Genomic DNA, 13284 nt, shown 5'->3' with positions numbered 1-13284 from the left:
AGAAGGGAACAAACATGGACTGTAAATACAGAGAGAGACTGTTTAACCTGTGAAGAAAGAAAATGATCAGATGTAGAGGAGTCATGTATAGGTAGTACACTTATGGACTTCCCTTCAGAGCTCACACTCAAGACACTCAAGACAGTTAATATTGGGCTGCGTCCCAGGTTGTTCTGTATCATTATGATGTCGAGACGACATCTAATTTTGTAGGGGAGTGTGTGGTAGACTGAATTCATGGAGTTCATCAATTAGACAGAAATGCGTAGAAAAAAAAGAGATTTTATTCATTGAGTTTATTGGTGGACATTTAAAAGGGAATTCATGAAAAAATACATTGCAGTTAAAATAGAAAGATCTATAAATAGTACTTACCTGTTGAAGGGATTAAAAGTCCTGCAAAAGGTTAAAAGAGGTTTAAAATGTCTAAAGACTATTTACCTACTGAAACAGTCCATTCATCAATAGCTGATTTGTTTAGTTTTGGACATGACACTTTAGTGATTAGTTATGCCTGCAGACGGCCAGAAGGGGGAACTGTCGCTACGTTGCTTCATTCTCGATAATGATGCCAGAGAGTGAACATCGTAGCCAGGCTTCTTTATTGATTTCTCTTCTTCTCTTTCTTTTTCGGGTATGGAAATGTCACAAAGCATTGTGTAAACATTTAAATACGTTTACATATATATTGTTCATATGTGTTGCCTTTTGAGTAAGGTTTGGGCATTCTTTCAAACTGTTGAGATCGTTCTTTTATACAAGAGTACGTGGTAGAAATTCATGAAAATTGGGTAAAACTGTAAGAATTCATGATAAACTACTTAAAAGTCACTGCTGGTTTAAGAAAAGTTAAAACCAAAAACGTAACTTATGTCAATTTAATTGTTTTGTCGGTAATCTATAAGAAAGCCTTCTAAAACTAATTTTGGATCGATTGCTTATGCCTTCGTCCATACACTAGAGGAGGATCGCGGTCTTTTTCCTCATTCCAGATAAAGCCACTGATGAGGAAACACTGCTTAAGTTGCAATTGTGATCCTTCTCCCCTTTTTCAGGTATGATATTAATTATACACTGTTAATGGAGTGAAAACATGAACGTTAGACATTCCTGACTGTGAAAAAGCACTAATGGAGTTGATGTTGGTGAAGTTTTACTAGTTTTACCGAGTGTATAAATTTAGAAAATGTGCTAGCTTATTTAGCCGCTACAGCCATTTTATGTACGATCACAGTAGACACGTGAAATGTCCATGATGTCTCTGTGATGCAGCTACTTTCCGATTGGTATTCCTTTTTAGTTTTTCGGTGTTAATGCCTGTTTGCTGTAATAACGTGCGGGTTACATGTTCATTTTGTTGCCTTTGTTTGAAGTTTATTACTAAATGCCACGTTTTACCGAGTGTATTTGTGGAGAACACATGGTAGCTATACATGCTAGCTTGCTAGGCCGCGGCAGCCATTTTAATGTCCCAATAGGTTCACGTGGAATGTGCATGCTGTCTAGCTAGCTCAGTCCACGTAAATGGTATCTCTTTTATATTTAGGTACTAGTGCTGTTTCACCGTAATAACCTTTCGTAATAACATATTTGCGGATTTGTTCTTAAGCCATTGTATGTAACTGAAGTGTTTCTTTTATTTGTTTTGTCACTAAAGACATTGTAGATAAATGTGTATCTTGTAATTAAGGTCATATGAAAGGAAAAGTGTGAAGGAATTAAATTAAAGAGTAAATTAGAGAATTAATTGAATGAAACTGAAATGGAATGTAAAATAGCAGACTCTGTTAGATGACTCAATTTAAAAGGGTGCCAAATTGAAATTGATAGTGGAGAATTATTTTAACTATAGTGATGCTATCTACCAGTAACAGTATAATTTAAAAGATAACGGTTGTTATTATTTGAGTCATTGCTTATATGCACTTGTGGAAAAAAGGAACGCTGAATGGAACATAGATTGTGACATGGTGTACATGTTCTGTGGAATTTTCATTTATTGGCAAATGTAAATGTTTATTGTTGAAAAGATTCCAGATAAAGCCACTGATGAGGAAACACTGCTTAAGTTGCAATTGTGATCCTTCTCCCCTTTTTCAGGGGTACAACACACACACTGGGGAAGTTTTAACTGCTCCTAAACACACTCCTAAACCCTGAGATTGTATAACATCTAGGTCTGCTAGCACAGATTTTGCTGCTGATCCATGTACGATACTTCCATAGTCTAATCTTGATCTAGCCTAATTAAGGCTACATAAATATATTTCAGAGATGCTATATCAGCTCCCCACTCCAATCCTGCAAGACCCTCATGACATTTATCACTTTTTTACATCTACTAACAACATATCTGATATGCTCCCTCCATGTTAACCTCATATCAAAATGTACTCCAAAAAAACGAAAACTCACAACATTATCTAAATTATTTCCATACAACTTCAAATTACATTCCTTGAGTTTCTTTCTTGTAAAGAACATAGCTTTTGTTTTTTCAACTGAAAATTTAACTCCCCACTTTGTTCCCCACTTTTCAACTTGATTAATTCCATCTTGCACTTTATTCACTATGTGTTCAACATTTCTCCCTCTTTTCCACAAAGCCCTGTCATCTGCAAACAATGACCTCCCCATATCCATAGGGATATTCATAAATATGTCATTTATCATGATGGAAAATAAAGTTGGACTTACTACACTTCCCTGAGGTGTCCCGTTTTCCACAACATATTGGCTTGATAACTCTGACCCTGTCTTCACCTGAATAGTCCTTCCATCTAAAAAGTCCATAACCCAATTAAACTTTTTCCCTCCGACTCCCATTAAGTTCAGTTTGATTAGAAGTCCCTCGCTCCATAGCATATCATAAGCTTTCTCAACATCAAAAAACACTGCAACCACTGTCTCTTTATTTACTTGCGCTTTCCTTATTTCATTCTCCAGACACAACATTGGATCCGTAGTATTCCTTCCTCTCCTGAATCCATTTTGGTATGACTCCACCATACCTCTTTTTTCCAAAAAGTACATTAACCTCTCATTTATCATACGTTCCATTAACTTACAAATGTGTGATGTCAAGGCAATTACTCTATAGTTTCCAGGCCTGCTGGCATCTTTTCCAGGTTTCCTTATTGGAATAATTATCCCCTCCTTCCAGCTCCTTGGCATTCTCCCCTTTTCCCACACTTTATTATGCAGTGACAACAATTTCACCAGACTTCCTACACTCAGATGTTTTAACATGCTATAACATATCTCATCTTTACCAGGTGCTGTCTTTCCTGTTTTATCTAGTGCCCTTTTTAATTCTCCCATGCTGAAAGGTACATTTTGCCCATCATCATTACTATCTTTTCTGCATAAAGCCTCCATGTTTTCAGACTTTGTTTTCTCTTTGCCTCTTCTTCCTTCTACAGATAAATTATTGGAGCTATGTACCATAACAAACATATTTGCCAATAACTCTGCCTTTTCCTTACTTGTTACTGCAGTCTCATTTCCATCGGTCAGAGCCGGATAACTCCACTCCCTCCTGTCCCCTCCCATCTTTTTTATCATCCCCCATGCTTCTCCCACCTGAGTTGTGTTTCCAATTGTACCACAGTACTTTCTCCAATGTGTCCTTTTTGTCTGTCTTATTATCCTCCTTACTACTGTCTGGGCCTGCTTGTACTGAATCATATGTTGAAAATTATGAGTTCTTTTGACTAGTTTAAACGCCTTATTTATATTTCTCACTGCTTCCTTACACTTATCATCCCACCATGGTACTACTTTCTTCTTCATACTACCTTTACTTTTAGGAATGGATTCTAATGCAGCCGTCATTATGCCTTGCTTTATTTTGCTGTCAAGTGACTCTATGTCCATTCTATCATTAACCTGACTTAGATATTTATCAATTCCTTCCAGAAATTTCTCCCAATCAGCATTCCCAAGGATCAATTTCCCACCTGTGTTCTCTGTGGTCAGTGAGACTGCAATATTTATCTTGCACCAGACTGGGTAATGATCACTCCCTATAGTTCCTTCTTGGTACACTGTCCAATCACACACTGCTGCTGTGTTGTTTGATACGATAAGTGTAAGATCAAGCACAGCCTCTCTCCCTGTATTAACATCTATTCTTGTACTACTGCCATCATTTAAACATACTAAATTATTTTCATCTAGCAAGTCTTCTAACACCTGACCATTAAGTAGGCAGTATACTTCGTAAGAAGTGGAACTTTTTGAGCAAAACGAGGCAATGAGAACAACTGAAAAACAAAAAGACGCGGTGTTGTGTGTTCGTACGGTGCAGTGTGCAACGGCCTCCAGGGAAAACTTTTGGAAAACTTCTTTCTTGTTCTCCGACCTCCCACTCTCAGTTATTGGTCCAAGTATCACATGGTTGGTTACGTCCAGGGGTTAAATTTGGATTTGGGAGGTGGGTGGACCCTGAGATCCAGTGGGAGGTGAGTGAAAAAAGGTACAATGAATGTGTCAGCTCAAAATAGTTGTATCTTTAATGTATTGTGCACAAAATTGTAATTAAGGAAAACAATGTTTTAAAAAGAATGTATTCTATTGATGCAAGCTTTTACATAAAATATTTCAAGTTTATTGAATGTCATTAATGCTGAGAATTTTTTTTACCCACGAAAATAATCTGTCGTCATCCTCTTTTGTCCTCACTTCCTTCCTCCTTTATACATATTTCTTAAACTGAAACAAAATAAAACCAGCGGCAACTGGTGAGCTGAAAATTGGTGGGGCGCAAAACTTTCCTTTAAACTAATCATTGATCTCAAACTGTTTTAATTAATTTTCAGTGATTAAGAAGCATGCAAACATCTGACTAAGCGATTGGAAATGGACACACAGCTTCTTTGCATTGTGTTAGGGAGATTAAATGATAAATGCAATTTAGAAAAATCAATTTTAATCACTAAACAGTGAGTATCAATACAATTAATCCGCAAAATAGGCTACTATACTAGTTTTATCGAGTAGCCTAGGCCTTATAGCCTACATGTATTTTCATTTGCAGTACGAAATTGTGCACATTTTTAATCTACATTATTTGCGGATACATTCCGCACTTCTTTCTCGGCACTCGTATTCATGGCAAATATCTGCAATGCATAGATTGTAAACAAAATTGAATTGCAGGTTTTGTTTTTGCTGGTTATTTTGAAAGCTAACGGGGTAGATAACAGACTGGTGTATCTTGTTTGTTAAGTGTAGACTACTTGGTGATTAAAACAGATTTTTAACGGATAAATTGAATTTATGATTTAATCCCCCTAACACGGTATGAAGACGCTGTGTGTTAGACTACTTGCCATTTGATTAGTCTGATTGTTGGCACGCTTGATAATGAAGGAAAATTACTAATGAAAACAGGTTGAGATCAATGATTAGTTTACAGGAAAGTTTTGCGCCCCACCAATTTTCAGCTCACCAGTCACGAGTTGCCGCTGAATAAAACGTTATGTGGGAAATAGCTATTCAATCCTAGCTTAGCTGCTGACCAGCAACCTGATGATTTTGCTCAAGCAATCAAAGTTGCCGTGTTCGTGGGGGCTGTTTATTCATCTCTCTTTAAAATGTTGCATAGATGAAATTACATGTTATTGAAATTACCTACCGCTTCCAAACAATCAAGACAATCAACGATATTTTTCTTTCTGTGCCTGTCTATATAAACGATATGTTCCTCCTGAGTTTTTTTTCTTTGGATTTTTGATTGGTTGACCAAGTAACTGGCTAGAGGGAACACATGGACAGTGACTTTAAACAGTGCGGTGTTCTCACTGAGTATACCGACATCAGTGTTCGTGGACATGTTCGCCGGTGGTTGTCAATCCTGAAGTTCTTTCTTCTTACAAAGTATACTGCCAGTTTTAGCGTCTGTTCTATCACTCCCCCATAATGTGTTATGTCCATTAAAATCACCACACCAAACCGTGCTACTACCATTCTGCCCTTCTATCTCCTCAAGCTTGCTTAACTCTAGCCTTTTGCACGGATTATAGTAATTCACAGTCACTAACTCTTTCCTTCCTGCCCACACTTTTACTACCACATACTCTTGCTCATTACCTATACCTATTACTCTGTAAGGGATGCCTTGCTTTACAAAAGTGACACATCCTCCTCCTCCCCCCTCTCTCCTATCTCGCCTCACTGCCACGTACCCATATAAAACAAAATCCAAGACTTTAACCAGGACTCTTGAATGCACACAATGTCTGGTTTTTCTCTCCTACTGACTACAAACTGCTTGAAATCTTGCCCATTAGCAATCAGGCTTCTCGCATTCCACTGGAGAATTAAAATTGTTAGTAATATCAACCCACATGCTGTTTCTTGACTTGACTGTACACTTGAGTTCATCCCTTACTTCTTCCCATTTTAAACCTATCATATCCAAGTGGTGCACTGCTGCTTTGACAATAACCTGAATCCTTTCTGTTTTAGATTTGATCTCAGACATTGCATTTATCATTCCTGCTAGGAAAGTCATCAATTTCTTCTTCTCTATCCATGCACTCTTCTTATCTTGCTTTTCTTTTGCTGCCGCTTGTTCTTTGCTACATCCACCCTCCTTATTCAGTTTTTCCTGTCCTGCCATCTTAACTGCCTCAGCATATGAGACTATTTCCTTCCTCCTTATCTCCTGCACCTCCACCTCTCTTCTCAACACTTCACAGCCCCAATAAGCCACACTATGATTCACTTCACAGTAACATTTTTGTCTCACTCCCTCTCCACACTTCCCATGCTCATGTTCCCCACCACATCTAGCACACCTTCTCTTCCCTTTGCACACCTTAGCCACATGCCCAAATTCCTGGCAGTTAAAACATCTCATTGGCTTTGGTATGAACTCTCTAACTCTGTATCTCACAAATCCAAAGTATAACTCCTTTGGGAGAACCTTTGTTTCAAACTCGATCAAAACGGTCTCAGTCTCTTCTTTCTCCGCTCCCCTTGTCATTCTTTTAGCACTTAACTAACCTATTCCGCACCCTCAAGTTCTGTACCAGTTGCTTCATGCTAACTATAAGAGGTAATCCAGAAATTACCCCCTTGCACCCACCGCCCCACTGCTACCCCACTCTTACTACTTTGACTCCTTTAGCTTTTCCAGCACTACTCATTTTCTTTGCCTTCTCCATCTGCACTTCAGTGTCGCATCCTATAAGCAAGTTTCCATCTCCCAAAACTCTTGCGTACTTCACTTCTCCAATTTGTCCTCTGATAGTTTTAGTTATCTTCAGCAGATTGACTTTCTTTACTCCCCCCTCTCAAATGTCACCACTACATTTATCACTCGTGCCTTCGGGTCCTCCTCCTCCCTCTCGCTCCCCTCACTCTCCGTTCCACCTGAGCTAGTTCCGTCCTCTTTTCTCTCTCTCTTACTTCTACTTTCCTTCATGCCTCTGTTCCCTCTCACCACCTGCCACTCACTCTCCCTCCTCTCATCTTCCTCCATGCTGTCACCAGCCGTCTCCCTCCCTGCCATCCTGTCAGGGATTGTAAGGAGGACCAGTGCAAGAATACCATTCCGGACCTATACAGGCCGTCGGTCGATATTCCTACAAAATGCTCCCCCCAACACCCAATCCTACTGCTACCAAGTCCCGATGTCCGCAAACCAAAGTCAATGTCGTTTTATCAATCAAAAATAGTCAAACCAAGTCAAAAACCAGCGTAGCACAATGCACGATTTCAAACTTTCCCGACCACAAAATGTCAACAATCATTCAGCGTTGCTATTTGACGACGTCAGACCTCAGCTCCAAACTCTTGTGGTGAAAGCTGGAATAGACTTTGCCAGTGTGAATTTAACATATTGTAGGCTTGCATTACAGACAAGATATGGCACTTAAACATGACAACATGTTTCAATTCACAAAATGTGACCACGCATTTGTGTGCGTCACGCTAGTGCAGTGCCATGAATGTAACCTTTTCCGTATTTTAACAGGTAGTAAACCCAGTGGCAGCTGGTCAATTGAAATACGCAATGTATTCAATGATATCTGAAATATATGACAAAAAAAACTTGAACTTGAACATACGCAGTTCACTGGTTGTTCCCTATTACTCATTTCCATGCGTCCATGCGGCCATCGCCCACAGTAGGGGGTCAGTGCAGCAACTGAGCCAATGGCTGGCTGAAGTTATGCACATGGCAACATAAATTAAACCAATCAGTGTCCTAAAATGGAATGGGACAAGGCCGATATTGCCATTGCCCCAAGCACATTTACAAGAGGGTAGCATGTGACCGCTAGCTAAGGAACTGTCTTGTAATTTCTTTACCCGTGATCCATTTTGTGCTGCAGGTGTTGTTGTGTACTTGCAGCCCACAGTGGCTGTTAGGTGTTTTAGGTAGCTACCGTGGGTGAAATTGGTAGTGTGGACATGGTATTAGGCTGTGAACTTGCAGAAGTTTTGTCTTTATCGCAGCTTTGGTTTGAGCCGTGTGATGGAGTGTGCTTGTGTTATTTTATTAAATAATCGCGCAAAAAAGACATCGTTTTCTAGGTATAGTTTCTCGTGTGTTAGTCACTATATTGACGTCGTTATCAGACAGCAGGCTAGCAAAAAACCAAAGACAGATCCAACATGGACAGTAAGGGATACAAAATGCTTCCTATCTCAGAAAGTAAAGAAACATGAGAATACAAGGGCTCACATGGGTTTATGCTAGCCTTTTTAGGCAGACTAAGTAACTTAATTCCACTAGACAGACACTGTATAAATTCAGCATAAATTAAATATGAATTGGAATAATTTTGAAACTATACCACCCAAAATGCACACTTTAAACCTTTGCACCATACAACTTCAAACATTTTAATAACAAACAATTCAACAGATACAAAATGGAAAAAATGTTTTGTAAAAAGTGTCAAACAATAGTTTTTATTTCAATTAAACATTGTATTGTAAATCTTTGTTCTAAACATTAAGCACAAAAGCTCAAGCAGGTAAACAGCTATCAAATATATAACAATTATAAACATTAAACATCACTAAACATTAAACTGGAAACGTCAAACGGTTCAACAGCTAAAACATTTATATAATATATATATATATAACAATTATAAACAACAAACATCACTACATGGAAAAACGTTTTCTGAACAATGTGAAACAATAGTTTGCATATAGTTTCAAATAAGCATTGTGTTATAACTGTACTAAACATTAAACTGGAAACGTCTATACACTTCAACAGCTATAACATCTTAACAACTGTAGAAAATTAAAATGTGTATACTGAAATATATAAAAATAACAAACAATAAACATACTTTTGAAAACTGACCCAAAAAGTGCAATCACATCTACAATCTCAGGGTTTTCCCCAGAAAAGTTGCTGGGCCCGGTGGCAAGTATCTTTTGACGGGGATCGGCGCGGGCCGACGGCCAAGTGTCTTTTTTGATGGGGGCCCGGCGCGGGCCAGCAACAGACTGATGGCAGCATTAAGGTAGGGCCCCATAGTTTCTGTGATAACAGAATCACGGACGGAATCGCGAAATTGAGAATTTAAAAAAGCTATAACACATATTCCATAGGGCCCTACATTAAGTCAGTGCTAAAAGCTGACTGGAGATTTGAGAATATGACTACGTAATGTGAATGTTGTTATAAATAAGTAATTTATTCAACACACATTTTAAAAAATCAACAACTATTTACAGCATAGCAGAGTCTTACAAAGAATCTGACAACAATGTACAGTCTTGGAATGCTGTGGTTTCTTCAACAACAAAAGAAATTAAATAAAATTTAAATAAATAGGCTAAGTTTTTGCACTCTTGAAAAAAAACCTGGCTACTGATTCTTACAGCCATGGAATGCTGGGCACATTTCAACAACAAAATAAATTAAATTAAAATAAATAATATCAAGGTTTTTGAACTCTGCAAAAAACTTGTATTCAAGTCCTGATTGGCTACTGAATCTTACAACAAACCTTGGAATGCTGAGCACATTTAAAAAACTGTCTAAGGTTTTTTGGCTTTTACAGTAGGCTACCTTTCCTCCTTTTTGCCGCTGTGTTAACACATTTTTACATTTGCCGGTCAGGCACTCTTCACCATAAGAAGAAATTTTAGGATTTTTCCAATATTACTTGTGTCGAAAGTGCTGCAATGGAAACAACGATGGATTTACTATGTAGCCACATCTGTCCAAAATGTGTAACAAGTCAGGCACTTTTCACGGTCGGGAAAAACTTTATGACAACGTTGTCGTGCACATCAATGTCATCAAGCTAACGTTATTAATAAACAAGTGAAGTTGTGATTTCGATGGCAATGAATAAGTCATGTAATGTTACAATATATCGAATGTTACATTCATGCTACTATTTTAATGTTACCTACACACTGCTTAAGTTAATATAAAAAGAATTTACTTACCGACGAGATGAAGTGATAACGCAGTTTGTAACGAGGTTAGTTAGCCTACTAAATACGAAATGGTGGCTTGCTAGGTAACGTTAGCTTGTGTTAGTTGGAAGCGTCGAGTGTTGAACGTCACTCTGCGCACAATGAGGGTAAAGAACACTGACCTCAGACCTGCTTTCCTACAGCGCGTTCACGTTTTAACCAACAGATGTCGCTGGTGAGCTTTTCAATTGAGCCGCCCCACTGTAACTGTAGTTTGAAAAACATCTTAAAAATACATAAATTTTTTATTTATTTTTTTAATTCTCCGATGCTTAGGCCCGGCGGGGGGTCAACTTAGGCCCGGTGGGCCGCCGGGCTTGCAATACACTGGCGGAAACCCTGAATCCATCAACAGCGTTTCCAGGACCACCATCATCCTTCGCAGAAGTGTCCTCATTCTTTTCAACACGCTGCTTGATTGTCGTGATCAAGCTCTTTTCATTGACAGAAACATTAAACTCAGCAACATTAATGAAGAGCTCCTCCATGTCATTCAGTAGATGGCACGTTATACTCAGTGAAGTACGCACTAATTGCGGAATTTGTGCCTGTCAGTCCATGATCTGTGCCGTTGATTGTCAGTGACATGGTGCCTCTATATGTTGTGGAGTAGCAGCATGACTTCTGCAGCAGTTTGCAGCACTCAAATCTGTGGACCGATGACTTGGCTTTGAACTCATCCTGGGGTGTCTGGCATTTTGGACAGCGGCGTTTGCAGATCACCTGTATTCCAGTAACAGTTCCTGACAATTTGGAAAGCTTCTCGCCCTCACCAAGTTCACTGCAATCAGCCACTTCAATTCCAAGAATCTCTGTGATCGTAGTGGATGGACTCCCCGACAGATATATTCCTCCTTTCCTTTCTCTTGTCGATAGGTTAACTTTTAGGATTTCAAAGCACCCACTTGAATAATCTGTTTGTCCCACAAAGTAAGTTTCACCTGTCCTGATGAATCGCCGATCTGGAATACTTTTAGCTCGCAGTCTGTTCCATTCACAGGGACAACTTTGCTCAGGGTTCCCTGGGCCAGAATTTTCGCTTCCATGACACTGACCTGTTACACACATAAAGGCGCAAAAATTAGGACTGCAAAGAAAATATTAATAACCGCTGACTTCAGAATATATGCTATGACATTGCAATTAAATTGAAATTACTGTAGCCTCATTCACATTTAAAGGCGCATTAAAAACGGCTTTCTTAAAACGTGTTAATACTAATTGTGCACTACACCAACATGATAACACACGTTAATTAAAATTTAAAGGCATATTAAAAACATCTTTTTCAAAACAGGTTAATATGCTTTCAACAATGGGCTCCGTCAAGAAGATAACGCACGACTCCATTTAATTGAAGTCGTGGTTACGTTATACTGTACCATGTACTCACAGTTTGCCTAGGTCCAAGCGCTTGCACCTTGGCAATGTACAGTTTTGAACTGCTGGGAGGGACCGTTGGCAAAAATGGCACCTTGACCACCTGGAAGCTGGTAGCTCTGTTGCATAGGATGTGAAACCCGGCAGGATCCGAGAAGCCTAGAAAACATAACAACAATCAGTAAACATGATTTCAATTTAGGCTAAATGACCACTTGGTGTGAATTACAATTGCCTGTTGTATTTACTTTCATTTAAAAAAAATTACGACTTACTAATGCTTCGCTTCACGTTCCTCAGCTTCACTGCCGTGATGTTTTTACAGGCTTGAGCAAAACTTTATGATATTCATCTCTACCAGTTTGAAGCACTGCATTAAAGTATTTTACATTGCGCTTTGAAACTGTGCTCGGCAAGACACAGTGCAAAAAGCCTTCTAATATTTCGGACTCTTCTTTTGCTATTTTGGCAGGGCTGGCCATGGTTATAGACTTCTCCTCATAAGCAATGCTCTCCGTGGGACACTGTCTTAGAGGACACACATATATATAGACTTCGGATACCATACATCTCTGTGCCCTCTTCACTGTCAGACAAAAATGATACATTGTTGTGGCTTGACCCAGACATTAGGGTTCAGATTCCCTGGACTTTTTAAAAATTCTGTCAGGAAGAACAAACACCTCCACACCTGAATTGTACAATGTACAACAGGTTGTTGGCGTGAGCCTCCTGCATGTGCAACAATACAAGCACTTGGGGACATTCCTTGATGACAAATTAATGTTTCATGCAAACACTAATTTTAAATGCATACTTTATTTTAAAGGAAATTAAGGTGATTAATGTACACAAGACATTGATGAAAGTGTTTTATTCTTCTTTAATTGACTCTGTGTGTAGCCACAGGTGGGCCTCGCTAAGCTTTGAACCCCCATAAGAAACACAGGTCCATCCAAGTGTCTTATTTACGAAGACGCCAATGTGGGATCAATATCAATCACCTAACTACATAGATGTCATCATTGATGTCATTTTACTATTGCATCATCACTGACTACCATATTCAGAAAGGTGACCAATAAAAGACAAGGGAAAAACTTGCAAATGTCCTTCTCTGTAACTGTGCTTCTTGGAAGCATTGCATAGCAAGTGGCAGGTTATGTGTCTCAGTGCTTACAGAATATGATTAGGTATTGGCTACACAATTACCCTAGAATGCACAAGTTACTGGAACCTCTTAGAATGCATAACATGGTTCAAAAATGACACACATACATTAAAGTGTGAGTTTTACAAAACGGAGGCACATAATTTGAATAATTTTTTTAATACATTTTATTTACTTCCATTTGGATCACGCATTTATTTGCTGGTGTTGGTTTGGTGTTTAATATGTTTTTTGTCTCTCTCTATGTGTGTGTGTACGCATCCTTG

General features: G+C 38.8%; 1 pseudogene; it reads right to left on the bottom strand.

Annotated features, from left to right (window-relative positions):
* The window catches only part of LOC118230173, a 29646-nt pseudogene extending 22127 nt beyond the window's left edge, over window positions 1-7519 (bottom strand).
* Between the last annotated feature and the right edge of the window lie 5765 nt (window positions 7520-13284).

The sequence above is a fragment of the Anguilla anguilla genome, chromosome 6 (genome assembly GCF_013347855.1).
Source record: "Anguilla anguilla isolate fAngAng1 chromosome 6, fAngAng1.pri, whole genome shotgun sequence".
Taxonomy (NCBI): Eukaryota; Metazoa; Chordata; class Actinopteri; order Anguilliformes; family Anguillidae; genus Anguilla; species Anguilla anguilla.
Note: the sequence above shows the minus strand (reverse complement) of the source record. Positions and strands in the feature narration are given on the sequence as shown.